Source organism: Styela clava, chromosome 5 (assembly GCF_964204865.1).
Source record: "Styela clava chromosome 5, kaStyClav1.hap1.2, whole genome shotgun sequence".
In the NCBI taxonomy this organism is placed as follows: domain Eukaryota; kingdom Metazoa; phylum Chordata; class Ascidiacea; order Stolidobranchia; family Styelidae; genus Styela; species Styela clava.
The window spans coordinates 2,590,509-2,604,474 of record NC_135254.1 but is presented as its reverse complement, the minus strand read 5'-3'; the positions used below and the strand labels follow the sequence as shown (position 1 = coordinate 2,604,474).

The following is a 13,966-nucleotide window of genomic DNA, read 5'->3' as shown; positions in this document are numbered from 1 at the left end:
AAAATATGTGGCACTGAATAATAACATAAGCAATAACACTCAATTTAGGCGGTATAATTGTGCAGCCTCAAAACAGTATTTCAAACGAAGTTTGCCACTTGGCGCGCCCTTGTCCTAACAACATTTAAAATTACATATTACGCAATAATACGTTTTGGAAATTTTCCATGAAACGCGGGCCACAATCACTTTACTTTTTATGCTCGCTCCTCTCTGCTAAATTTTGCAGTAAATTAGTAAAAACGCCTTTAGCGCAGCGAATCTTGACTCATAAAACGTAAAATTCTTTGGTATTTTTCCACGCGTCACAAACCACCATTTTTTTCTACTAGCAAATACTCAGTATCAATGCGGCAGCCATCTTGACTCATAGGTTGTGATTATGCAGCATGTCCAACAAACGCGTATAACATAACTTCCCTTAGCCATAAGCTAATTTCTAATATACAAACACCAAACGTTCTACTCGACAAAAAAATTTGATTCATCTATTTTTAATAGTAAATTTTTGATCGACCTCAAGTCTCGTCCGTTGTTATATCTAACACAAAAAATTATATATATTGTCCATTTTACTCAAAAACCAATGTAATTTTTCTTTACAATTGTGCAATCTCAAAACAGCATTTTGAACATTTGAAAAAAAAAAAAAAATTAAAAGATCACCCGACGTTGCACGCGAAATCAAAACAGATGACATAAGCAATAAAACTGACTCAATTTGCGGCTAATAATTCTGCATCCTAAAAACACCATTTCTTTTAATTAATTAATTAATTGATTTGCCATTTACAACTGTGCAGACCCAAAACAACATTTAAAATTTTTTTAAAAGATCGCCCGACGTTGCACGTGAAAACAAAATAGATGACAATGACCCCATACCCAATAAAACTCAATTTACGATTTATATTTGTGCAGTCTTAAAACAATATTTCAAACAAAGTTTACCGACCTTGGTGTGACAAAATGAAACAGTTGGCAGTTTTTCTCAACATAAAAACAATGTTTTGGCACTCACAGATGTATTGAATAAAGTAAAAATACTTACAACAATTACTGATTAATTTATGAACATGATATAGTTTACAATACATACGCAAAACAGATATGCAACATCTATCAACCATTGTTCTACGACATCAAGTTCACCTAGATTCAAAACCACTCAGTGAAAACAGGTCGGCAGGCGCTTTAGAATCAACGAGTTCGCTATATGCTATTGGCCGTAGCAAGTGATCAGACAGCAATTTTATCTGTGCTGTATCTAAAAAATGAAACATAAAACATCCGCATGACGCAGCATCCAAACTTCATTCACTTATTATATTTGTGCAGTTGAAAGCAGTTTATATTCGCGTGTGGTGTTTTGTTTGACGTCGCTTCCTGAATATTTTTGTTGCACCCTATTACCCTGTGCCTTTAGTATAATCTGTTGTACGACAACACATTGTGATATATCTACATACAAAATGACATTCAATGAACATCTTTGAAAATGGTTAAAATACGAGATGTTTTGTTGTCTTGATTGAGAGGCTCGTACTCATAAATCTTTGACGACATATGCTATAGCGTTCGCTAACTAACGCGACAGAAAATTTATTCGTTAACTGTGAGTGTTCTTCGTTGTATGACGGGCATATTGGATATGTCACGTAATACGTCTTACGTTGGTTACTGATGCGTGTACGTTAGTTCTATCGTTCTGTCGTATGACGCTCGTATGTTGTGCGTTTGTACATTATATCGTATTTTTTTTGGTTACTTTATTCATTATATTCATTCCGTATATATTGCTTCACTTGCACTGCACATGATCATATTAAATCTTATTGAATCTTACTGTAAATGAGCACATCTGACTGATCTCACTATCTGAACACTTGTAATACACTAGTGCATAGGTTCTCAAAGTGCTCCGTACGGAGCCCCAGGGCTCCGCCAGAGAAACCCAGGGGCTCCGCGAGCTATTCGATGACTTTTCACAATAATGACTTGTCTAATTTTGTAACTGCTCAAAGAAGCAATAACAGCTTTGATAAAATTTGACAACAATATAGCCTCGAAAAATGGCAAAGATGCGGAATTAAAAAATGACATTATTTATAAGCTGGAGCGCAGCCAGGATTCTTAAGAGGTGGGGATTTGAATCGGAAATTTCCGCGCAACATTCTTTGCGATTATAAAAAAACGGATAACCAGATTTCTGTTGCGTAAAATATTCAATGCATGGCCGTTAAAGTGTCTTGTCGTAATATTTCAATTGTACTCATAGTTACTCACGTTTCATTCGAGATTACTATCAGGATTACTGAAATGAAAGAATACTATTCTAAAATAACATAAAATACGTGATAAACTGCCAACTATAAATAAATTGGAGTCGTATTTTTGCGATATTGGAATTTGTCAAACTTGATTTGTTCTTTTGCACTTGAGATTATAATTAAGCAAGATATCGCCGTTCAAAAACTCACAAGATCTGGGCAAAATACGAACGAATAAAATTTATTTTAATGCATGCGGCTCCGTCGGTAGAATAAAAAAGATAAATCGCGCACACAATTGACTGTGTTTCGATTTCGCAGTTACTATACGATGAATAACCGAAGAAAACCTAACATAACACCAAATTTTGTGATTTACAATGAATATAAAAGCGTTTTTAATATGACGTGAGTCTGCTAAAACCAAACATATAGTGTGATCTTTTATTTTAAGTTTTAATATTTTAGAATGCCGTTTTTCAATCAAGAAATTTGGGTTGCGGATTTATCTCTTTATTATTAATTATTATTTTTAGCACTTCGTCGCCGATGACTATATGGTAACATGTTTTTCACATAAAACTCATAATTCCCCACGAGAACAAAAAAGCAATTATCGCCGTCATTGTGGAACAACACATGTATATGCCAAAGAAAAATTTTTGATTTAGGGAGAATAAACACCGGCGTAAAGATGTTTAAAAACATGCCATGCTGACGAAAACTATCGGTGATTGTGACAAAATGCAATCGCGCACGTTATTAGCGGCCTTCCGAAAATGTCAAAAGGGAAAAGATTCGACCCCTAGTTTAATATGTTTGTCAAGTGTCAAATTTACAGCTTTAGTAAGAGTATATATAATTTATCTTTGAAATTGAGATTTATTTATTTTGTCTTGCATTAACCCTATTAAAAAAGGTTCAGCATTTAAATTAAGTAAAGTACGTTTAACTTGCTCAGGAATATTAATCTGAAAGTAACAATTTTAACATTTATTTTGGGGCTCCGTGAATAATAGTCAACCTTTTCAAGGGCTCCGCAACACCAAAAGTTCGAGAACCCCTGCACTAGTGCACCGTTGTAGCGGTGTTGATATTTCTGACTGATTTATATGTATATTGGGACAACAGAATAGCCGAGTATTTCGCTTGTATTCCAAAGACAGTTCAATAGTCGTTAGCGAGGAAGACGGTCTTTTTCTACACTGCCGATCGCCGTCACCTTCAACCCTCGCTACGTTACAGATAGACCAGGGTGGGTAAATTACGAACCGCGGGCCGGATCCGGTCTAACGAAGTTTTCATCCGGCCCACAGATAAATGGACTGCAGATCACAAAATTTCAGCAAATAATGGTTACCTATATTGTTACGTAACAACATAGGCAGACAATAGGTAACAAAATGTAAACGACATAGAAAGGTGAAATGAATTTATTGATTCATACACACAGCATTTGAAAGAAGAAACAGTTAAACATTCAAAATGAATGCAATTTGTAGAATATTCAATCATATTTCAGTTATGTTTATCACAATTCTGTTAATTTTCGCGGCGCACTAATTATGTCAGAAGCGCCACTTTTGAATGGTGTGCGGCCCTCGAAACGAGATTTTAAATTAATCTAGTTTGTGCGAGTAGCTAATATTACAATCCCTTGCGTTGCAATGTCTATACCTGAGTCCAATTTATTATCCATGCCTAAGACGTTCCAATGCCCCAACAGATAGCTTGTGCGAACGAAAAACGGATGTCATAAAATCTCAATAACCCAATTTTTGTGCCTGCAACCACTAGAAAAGCCTATATTAAAGAAAGGTGCGGCCCGGGGTTTCACCCAGTTATATGAATCTGGCCCTTCAGTATTAGCCTCTTGAACCCTGCTGGCCGGTTTACCGTCAAGCCCGAGTTTGCTCTCTCACCCTGCTGGCCGGTTTACCGGCCAGTTTATCGCGTGAAAATCAATCAACTTTATTCCTTCATATCTCAAGAACCACAATAGATATGGAAGTAAGAGTTATACTGTATGAAAGCTGGTCATTAGAACTATCTACACTTCAAATATTGCTGCTATATTTTCCAATTATCTGAGGATAATTGGCAAAAAAAGAGTGTGTAAAATTATTTGATGAAAACAAAAATTAAATATCAAAAATTGACTATTTCCTGCCTAAATAACCTAATATACAATTGACAATATATCTAGAGAATTTGAATAGCTTTTTAAAGACGTATCCACACCGATTTTACGATAAGCCATTCAAATTTCATGGCTAAATATGTTTGATTTTCTGTAGATTCAACAGCGACGCTGCGTCAAAATGCCGTTCTCATTGAAGCGAGGCTACGTCTCGTCACGCACAACTTCACGTATATCATGGAAATTCAACAAAGCGTGACGACATCCGCAATAACATTACGTCGAGATGTTATTATTTAAATGTCCGCAGAAAGTAATCAATTAACCCGATTCTACGCATTCAAACTTCGCACTACGCTTTGACTGCCCGCTCAAGCCCCATTAAGTTGTGGTTATGTATACGCAATATGAACAAGATTGTGATTTTATTAGCAAATAACGGACCAATAAATACCATGGAAAATGTATGTACATAAAAGACTGCTTGCCAATATTTTTAAATTGAATATTGCACTTTGTTGTGCTCGGAACAATGAAGAACATTAAAATATTTGCAGATAAAAGACACATTCTAAATCCAATATTGCACTTTGTTGTGCCAGTCATACCAAAGGTTGATTTTGCTCCATACAACGCATTTATTATTAGAACTGGCGTTTTGCGGTTTATATATGTCGTGTCGTACTTTTAGTTGCAGTCTTTTAAGATCTGTTAAGTTTTCTTGTAGTTGCAGAATCTTGCAGAATTTTTTCGTCAACATTTTGCCTTTTCCAGCGAGATCTTCAAATAGTTGTTCTAGAAAACTATGGATTGTGAATACTCTTTTTCCTCTCATGTTGTGAGGTTTGACAAAATTCATTAGGACGTAGGAATTGTACGTCGCCCACATGAAAAACTTCATGACTAAACGTCTTGGCCATTTATAATGCCTCCTGCACTTTTGTAAGCGTGTCAACTGGTCGTTTTTATCAGTCCTCCCATGAATGAATTATAAGCTTTCGCTGCTGCTGGGCATGTTATTTCCACGCTCTCGCGTTGCGCTGGCTCATATCTCCGAACGTGTGTTCCGTCAGTGCTTCAATCCATACAGGGTTAATATCATATCAAAACTCGGCGACCGATGTCCCGCTGAGAACGTCGTCATGAAAGTTATCTTGCGCATTTTGCCACGCAATACGTTTCGAACGTACCTATAAGCATCTTCATGACGTTAGTCACGTGATCGGCTTTTGCGTAGCTGCGTAATCAGTGCGCCATGGCCGCTTATCGAAAATATCAACAAAAAGCTTATAAACAACTCTTTATGATCATCAATTATTGGCAGTATATTTTGTACCAAAATAACAAAATTCTGAGCCATAACTCACTTACACGCAGAAAAATCATGTTAAATTAGAGTCAATTTTATTAATTTTGACAAAATGTATTTCGAAATATAAAATACATTCTGAATGCACGATAAAATTTTCTTTCGATTGAAATGTCACACAACGTGCTACCCATAATTGGTAAAAAGTGATAAGCGTGCCAAATAGCCAGTATTTAGACTTATTTTATTGTTCTACCAATACGGCGCCTCGAACCTTCAGGGTGAGCGAGTAACTTCGCTCAGAGCCGTCAGAGTTCAAAGAGTTAGACAGAAGCCGTCGGGATTATTGTTAGAGTATGTTATATTCATGCCTTGCCATTATCCAAGCTGTCCCTTTATCCAACCGTATCTAGATTGATTCCATATTTGTAGTTCCACATTCAGATTGTGTTGCCATTGATTGTGCAAAAGAATGAGCGCCAAAATTTGGAAATATCATTATTTGCTGTTCAAGGTACGTATTGGGGCTGTGGCTCTTTGTTTATAGTTTAATATTTCAAACCCTGGCTCTTTGCTATTTCTCGTAAAGTTGTTCGGCTTCATTCTGCCATTAGATGGCAAAGAACTCGCGATGTATCACATAAAATATCTGAACTCAAGAAATCGTATTCTACGTTACTGACAAACGAATCAATTAAAATTGGAACTTTTGCAAATATCGTTTTTATTGTTGAGAACTCCTTCCTTAGCATAGAACATTCATTCATGGTGCGCAATCAATCGTCACAAACCATACTTACCTGACGGGGCAGTCAACCGCGATCACGAAGGCGGTTCTGCCTAGGCGAGGTTTAGTCATTGCACCCAGACTGAATTGACCCTAGCGATTATCCCAAATGTGGATAACTCGGTCGTGTAATTTCTGCTAGTGGGGACTGCGTTCGCGCTATCATTTTTATATATTTGCTCACTTCCAATATCCTGTTGGCTTACGAGTTAGGTCAATGAGCGGCCACGTTGCTTTCATTAAATGTTGCCGTATTGATCCTCGTTTGGGTATGTTATATTTCTCATGACCAATCTTACAATCCATTTTTTGATATTATTCCATGACATGCCTTGCCATTATCCAAATTATCCCTTTATCCAACCGTATCTAGATTGATTCATTATTTGCAGTTTCACATTCAGATTGTGTTGCCATTGATTGAACAATAGAATGAGCGCCAAGATTCGGAAATATCATTATTCTCCGTTTAAGGTACGTATCGGAGCTGCGGCTCTTTGTTTATAGTTTAATATTTCAACCCCTGGTCCTTGCTATTTCTCGTAAAGTTGTTCAGCTTCATTCTGCCATCGGATGGCAAAGAACTCGCGATGTATCACATAAAAGATTTGAACGCAATGAATCGTATTCTACGTTACTGACAGACGAATCAATTAAAATTGCAACTTTTGCACATATCGTTCTTATCGTACTTTTGCAAATTTCGTTTTTATTTGTTGAGAACTTCTTCCTTAGCATAGAACATTCATTCATATTGCACAAACAATCGTCACAAATCATACTTACCTGACGGGGCAGTCAACCGCGATCACGAAGCCGGTTCTGCCTAGGCGAGGTTTAGTCATTGCACCCAGACTAAATTGACCCTAGCGATTATCCCAAATGTGGATAACTCGGTCGTTTAATTTCTGCTAGTGGGGACTGCGTTCGCGCTCTCCCTTTTGTGTATTTGCTCCTTATTAATATCCTGTTGGCATACGAGTTAGGTCAATGAGCGGCCACGCTATTTTCGTATGGCTCCATTAGTTGTGGCCGTCGGGATTATTGTTAGAGTATGTTATATTCATGCCTTGCCATTATCTAAGCTGTCCCTTTATCCAACCGTATCTAGATTGATTCCATATTTGTAGTTCCACATTCAGATTGTGTTGCCATTGATTGTGCAATAGGATGAGCGCCAAAATTTGGAAGTATCATTATTTGCTGTCCAAGGTACGTATTGGGGCTGTGGCTCTTTGTTTATAGTTTAATATTTCAAACCCTGGCTCTTTGCTATTTCTTTTAAAGTTGTTCGGCTTCATTCTGCCATTAGATGGCAAAGAACTCGCGATCTATCACATAAAATATCTGAACTCAAGAAATCGTATTCTACGTTACTGACAAACGAATCAATTAAAATTGCAACTTTTGCAAATATCGTTTTTATTGTTGAGAACTTCTATCTCAACATTTAGCATAGAACATTCATTCATGATGCGCAATCAATCGTCACAAACTATACTTACCTGACGGGGCAGTCAACCGTTATCACGAAGGCGCTTCTGCCTAGGCGAGGTTTAGTCATTGCACCCAGACTGAATTGACCCTAGCGATTATCCCAAATGTGGATAACTCGGTCGTGTAATTTCTGCTAGTGGGGACTGCGTTCGCGCTATCCCTTTTATAAATTTGCTCATTACCAATATCCTGTTGGCTTACGAGTTAGGTCAATGAGCGGCCACGTTGCTTTCATTAAATGTTGCCGTATTGATCCTCGTTTGGGTATGTTATATTTCTCATGACCAATCTTACAATCCATTTTTTGATATTATTCCATGACATGCCTTGCCATTATCCAAATTATCCCTTTATACAACCGTCTCTAGATTAATTCCTTATTTGCAGTTTCACATTCAGATTGTGTTGCCATTGATTGAGCAATAGAATGAGCGCCAAGATTCGGAAATATCATTATTCTCCGTTTAAGGTACGTATCGGAGCTGCGGCTCTTTGTTTATAGTTTAATATTTCAACCCCTGGTCCTTGCTATTTCTTGTAAAGTTGTTCAGCTTCATTCTGCCATCGGATGGCAAAGAACTCGCGATGTATCACATAAAAGATTTGAACGCAATGAATCGTATTCTACGTTACTGACAGACGAATCAATTAAAATTGCAACTTTTGCACATATCGTTTTATTGTTGAGAACTTCTTCCTTAGCATAGAACATTCATTCATGATGCGCAAACAATCGTCACAAATCATACTTACCTGACGAGGCAGTCAACCGCGATCACGAAGCCGGTTCTGCCTTGGCGAGGTTTAGTCATTGCACCCAGACTAAATTGACCCTAGCGATTATCCCAAATGTGGATAACTCGGTCGTGTAATTTCTGCTAGTTGGGACTGCGTTCGCGCTCTCCCTTTTGTGTATTTGCTCCTTATTAATATCCTGTTGGCATACGAGTTAGGTCAATGAGCGGCCACGCTATTTTCGTATGGCTCCATTAGTTGTGGCCGTCGGGGTTATTGTTAGAGTATGTATGTTATATTCATGCCTTGCCATTATCCAAGTTAGCCCTTTATCCAACCGTCTCTAGATTGATTCCTTGTTTGCAGTTTCACATTCAGATTGTGTTGCCATTGATTGAGCAATAGAATGAGCGCCAAGATTCGGAAATATCGTTATTCCCTGTTTAAGGTACGTATCGTAGCTGCGGCTCTTTGTTTATAGTTTAATATTCCACCCCCTGGTCCTGCTATTTTTTGTAAAGTTGTTCAACTTCACTCTGCCATCGGATGGCAAAGAACTCGCGATGTATCACATAAAAGAGTGAACGCAATGAATCGTATTCCACGTTACCCACAGACGAATCAATTAAAATTGCAACTTTTGCACATATCGTTTTTAATGTTGAGAAGTTCTTCTCAACACTTAGCATAGAACATTCATTCATGATGCGTAACCAATCGTCACAAATCATACTTACCTGACGAGGCAGTCAACCGCGATCACAAAGGCGGTTCTGCCTAGGCGAGGTTTAGTCATTGCACCCAGACTAAATTGACCCTAGCGATTATCCCGAATGTGGATAACTCGGTCGTGTAATTTCTGCTAGTGGGGACTGCGTTCGCGCTATCCCTTTTATATATTTGCTCACTACCAATATCTTGTTGGCTTACGAGTTAAGTCAATGAGCGGCCACGTTGCTTTCATTAGTTGTGGCCGTATTGATCCTCGTTTAGGTGTGTTATCTTTCTCATGACCAATCTTACAATCCATTTATTGATATTAGTCCATGACATGCCTTGCCATTATCCAAGTTATCCCTTTATCCAACCGTCTCTAGATTGATTCCTTGTTTGCAGTTTCACATTGAGATTGTGTTGCCATTGATTGAGCAATAGAATGAGCGCCAAGATTCGGAAATATCATTATTCCATGTTTAAGGTACGTATCGTAGCTGCGGCTCATTGTTTATAGTTTAATATACCACCCCCTGGTCCTTGCTATTTTTTGTAAAGTTGTTCAACTTCACTCTGCCATCGGATGGCAAAGAACTCGCGATGTATCACATAAAAGAGTGAACGCAATGAATCGTATTCCACGTTACCCACAGACGAATCAATTAAAATTGCAACTTTTGCACATATCGTTTTTAATGTTGAGAAGTTCTTCTCAACACTTAGCATAGAACATTCATTCATGATGCGTAACCAATCGTCACAAATCATACTTACCTGACGAGGCAGTCAACCGCGATCACAAAGGCGGTTCTGCCTAGGCGAGGTTTAGTCATTGCACCCAGACTAAATTGACCCTAGCGATTATCCCAAATGTGGATAACTCGGTCGTGTAATTTCTGCTAGTGGGGACTGCGTTCGCGCTATCCCTTTTATATATTTGCTCACTACCAATATCCTGTTGGCTTACGGGTTAAGTCAATGAGCGGCCACGTTGCTTTCATTAGTTGTGGCCGTATTGATCCTCGTTTGGGTGTGTTAAATTTCTCATGACCAATCTTACAATCCATTTATTAATTTATTTATTGATATTAGTCCATGACATGCCTTGCCATTATCCAAGTTAGCCCTTTATCCAACCGTCTCTAGATTGATTCCTTGTTTGCAGTTTCACATTCAGATTGTGTTGCCATTGATTGAGCAATAGAATGAGCGCCAAGATTCGGAAATATCATTATTCTCCGTTTAAGGTACGTATCGGAGCTGTGGCTCTTTGTTTATAGTTTAATATTTCAACCCCTGGTTCTTGCTATTTCTTGTAAAGTTGTTCAGCTTCATTCTGCCATCGGATGGCAAAGAACTCGCGATGTATCAACATAAAAGATTTGAACGCAATGAATCATATTCTACGTTACTGACAGACGAATCAATTAAAATTGCAACTTTTGCACAAATCGTTTTTATTGTTGAGAACTTCTTCCTTAGCATAGAACATTCATTCATGATGCGCAAACAATCGTCACAAATCATACTTACCTGACGAGGCAGTCAACCGCGATCACGAAGCCGGTTTTGCCTAGGCGAGGTTTAGTCATTGCACCCAGACTAAATTGACCCTAGCAATTGTCCCAAATGTGAATAACTCGGTCGTGTAATTTCTGCTAGTGGGTACTGCGTTCGCGCTATTCCTTTTATATATTTGCTCACTACCAATATCCTGTTGGCTTACGAGTTAGGTCAATGAGCGGCCACGTTGCTTTCATTAAATGTTGCCGTATTGATCCTCGTTTGGGTATGTTATATTTCTCATGACCAATCTTACAATCCATTTTTTGATATTATTCCATGACATGCCTTGCCATTATCCAAATTATCCCTTTATCCAACCGTCTCTAGATTGATTCCTTGTTTGCAGTTTCATATTCAGATTGTGTTGCCATTGATTGAGCAATAGAATGAGCGCCAAGATTCGGAAATATCATTATTCCCTGTTTAAGGTACGTATCGTAGCTGCGGCTCTTTGTTTATAGTTTAATATTCCACCCCCTGGTCCTTGCTATTTTTTGTAAAGTTGTTCAACTTCACTCTGCCATCGGATGGCAAAGAACTCGCGATGTATCACATAAAAGAGTGAACGCAATGAATCGTATTCCACGTTACCCACAGACGAATCAATTAAAATTGCAACTTTTGCACATATCGTTTTTAATGTTGAGAAGTTCTTCTCAACACTTAGCATAGAACATTCATTCATGATGCGTAACCAATCGTCACAAATCATACTTACCTGACGAGGCAGTCAACCGCGATCACAAAGGCGGTTCTGCCTAGGCGAGGTTTAGTCATTGCACCCAGACTAAATTGACCCTAGCGATTATCCCTAATGTGGATAACTCGGTCGTGTAATTTCTGCTAGTGGGGACTGCGTTCGCGCTATCCCTTTTATATATTTGCTCACTACCAATATCCTGTTGGCTTACGGGTTAAGTCAATGAGCGGCCACGTTGCTTTCATTAGTTGTGGCCGTATTGATCCTCGTTTGGGTGTGTTAAATTTCTCATGACCAATCTTACAATCTATTTATTAATTTATTTATTGATATTAGTCCATGACATGCCTTGCCATTATCCAAGTTAGCCCTTTATCCAACCGTCTCTAGATTGATTCCTTGTTTGCAGTTTCACATTCAGATTGTGTTGCCATTGATTGAGCAATAGAATGAGCGCCAAGATTCGGAAATATCATTATTCCCTGTTTAAGGTACGTATCGTAGCTGCGGCTCTTTGTTTATAGTTTAATATTCCACCCCCTGGTCCTGCTATTTTTTGTAAAGTTGTTCAACTTCACTCTGAAATCGGATGGCAAAGAACTCGCGATGTATCACATAACAGAGTGAACGCAATGAATCGTATTCCACGTTACCCACAGACGAATCAATTAAAATTGCAACTTTTGCACATATCGTTTTTAATGTTGAGAAGTTCTTCTCAACACTTAGCATAGAACATTCATTCATGATGCGTAACCAATCGTCACAAATCATACTTACCTGACGAGGCAGTCAACCGCGATCACAAAGGCGGTTCTGCCTAGGCGAGGTTTAGTCATTGCACCCAGACTAAATTGACCCTAGCGATTATCCCAAATGTGGATAACTCGGTCGTGTAATTTCTGCTAGTGGGGACTGCGTTCGCGCTATCCCTTTTATATATTTGCTCACTACCAATATCTTGTTGGCTTACGAGTTAAGTCAATGAGCGGCCACGTTGCTTTCATTAGTTGTGGCCGTATTGATCCTCGTTTGGGTGTGTTATCTTTCTCATGACCAATCTTACAATCCATTTATTGATATTAGTCCATGACATGCCTTGCCATTATCCAAGTTATCCCTTTATCCAACCGTCTCTAGATTGATTCCTTGTTTGCAGTTTCACATTCAGATTGTGTTGCCATTGATTGAGCAATAGAATGAGCGCCAAGATTCGGAAATATCATTATTCCATGTTTAAGGTACGTATCGTAGCTGCGGCTCATTGTTTATAGTTTAATATTCCACCCCCTGGTCCTTGCTATTTTTTGTAAAGTTGTTCAACTTCACTCTGCCATCGGATGGCAAAGAACTCGCGATGTATCACATAAAGAGTGAACGCAATGAATCGTATTCCATGTTACCCACAGACGAATCAATTAAAATTGCAACTTTTGCACATATCGTTTTTAATGTTGAGAAGTTCTTCTCAACACTTAGCATAGAACATTCATTCATGATGCGTAACCAATCGTCACAAATCATACTTACCTGACGAGGCAGTCAACCGCGATCACAAAGGCGGTTCTGCCTAGGCGAGGTTTAGTCATTGCACCCAGACTAAATTGACCCTAGCGATTATCCCAAATGTGGATAACTCGGTCGTGTAATTTCTGCTAGTGGAGACTGCGTTCGCGCTATCCCTTTTATATATTTGCTCACTACCAATATCCTGTTGGCTTACGGGTTAAGTCAATGAGCGGCCACGTTGCTTTCATTAGTTGTGGCCGTATTGATCCTCGTTTGGGTGTGTTAAATTTCTCATGACCAATCTTACAATCTATTTATTAATTTATTTATTGATATTAGTCCATGACATGCCTTGCCATTATCCAAGTTAGCCCTTTATCCAACCGTCTCTAGATTGATTCTTTGTTTGCAGTTTCACATTCAGATTGTGTTGCCATTGATTGAGCAATAGAATGAGCGCCAAGATTCGGAAATATCATTATTCCCTGTTTAAGGTACGTATCGTAGCTGCGGCTCTTTGTTTATAGTTTAATATTCCACCCCCTGGTCCTGCTATTTTTTGTAAAGTTGTTCAACTTCACTCTGCCATCGGATGGCAAAGAACTCACGATGTATCACATAAAAGAGTGAACGCAATGAATCGTATTCCACGTTACCCACAGACGAATCAATTAAAATTGCAACTTTTGCACATATCGTTTTTAATGTTGAGAAGTTCTTCTCAACACTTAGCATAGAA

At 38.5% G+C, this 13,966-nt stretch overlaps 10 non-coding genes across 10 annotated transcripts; all 10 read left to right on the top strand.

The window, feature by feature from the left end:
• Nucleotides 1-6,511: 6,511 nt before the first annotated feature.
• On the top strand, nucleotides 6,512-6,674 carry LOC144423325 (U1 spliceosomal RNA). The gene has a single exon (XR_013475819.1). It is a non-coding gene; the product is annotated as a U1 spliceosomal RNA (small nuclear RNA).
• A 610-nt stretch (nucleotides 6,675-7,284) lies between these two features.
• Nucleotides 7,285-7,447, top strand: LOC144423197 (U1 spliceosomal RNA). The gene has a single exon (XR_013475691.1). It is a non-coding gene; the product is annotated as a U1 spliceosomal RNA (small nuclear RNA).
• Nucleotides 7,448-8,003: 556 nt separating this feature from the next.
• On the top strand, nucleotides 8,004-8,166 carry LOC144423294 (U1 spliceosomal RNA). The gene has a single exon (XR_013475788.1). It is a non-coding gene; the product is annotated as a U1 spliceosomal RNA (small nuclear RNA).
• Nucleotides 8,167-8,748: 582 nt separating this feature from the next.
• Nucleotides 8,749-8,911, top strand: LOC144423345 (U1 spliceosomal RNA). The gene has a single exon (XR_013475839.1). It is a non-coding gene; the product is annotated as a U1 spliceosomal RNA (small nuclear RNA).
• A 556-nt stretch (nucleotides 8,912-9,467) lies between these two features.
• Nucleotides 9,468-9,630, top strand: LOC144424063 (U1 spliceosomal RNA). Its single transcript, XR_013476427.1, has one exon. It is a non-coding gene; the product is annotated as a U1 spliceosomal RNA (small nuclear RNA).
• A 588-nt stretch (nucleotides 9,631-10,218) lies between these two features.
• On the top strand, nucleotides 10,219-10,381 carry LOC144423968 (U1 spliceosomal RNA). The gene has a single exon (XR_013476334.1). It is a non-coding gene; the product is annotated as a U1 spliceosomal RNA (small nuclear RNA).
• A 596-nt stretch (nucleotides 10,382-10,977) lies between these two features.
• On the top strand, nucleotides 10,978-11,140 carry LOC144423519 (U1 spliceosomal RNA). The gene has a single exon (XR_013476013.1). It is a non-coding gene; the product is annotated as a U1 spliceosomal RNA (small nuclear RNA).
• A 588-nt stretch (nucleotides 11,141-11,728) lies between these two features.
• On the top strand, nucleotides 11,729-11,891 carry LOC144424047 (U1 spliceosomal RNA). Its single transcript, XR_013476411.1, has one exon. It is a non-coding gene; the product is annotated as a U1 spliceosomal RNA (small nuclear RNA).
• Nucleotides 11,892-12,490: 599 nt separating this feature from the next.
• LOC144423967 (U1 spliceosomal RNA) lies at nucleotides 12,491-12,653 on the top strand. The gene has a single exon (XR_013476333.1). It is a non-coding gene; the product is annotated as a U1 spliceosomal RNA (small nuclear RNA).
• Nucleotides 12,654-13,240: 587 nt separating this feature from the next.
• On the top strand, nucleotides 13,241-13,403 carry LOC144423192 (U1 spliceosomal RNA). Its single transcript, XR_013475686.1, has one exon. It is a non-coding gene; the product is annotated as a U1 spliceosomal RNA (small nuclear RNA).
• Nucleotides 13,404-13,966: the final 563 nt, after the last annotated feature.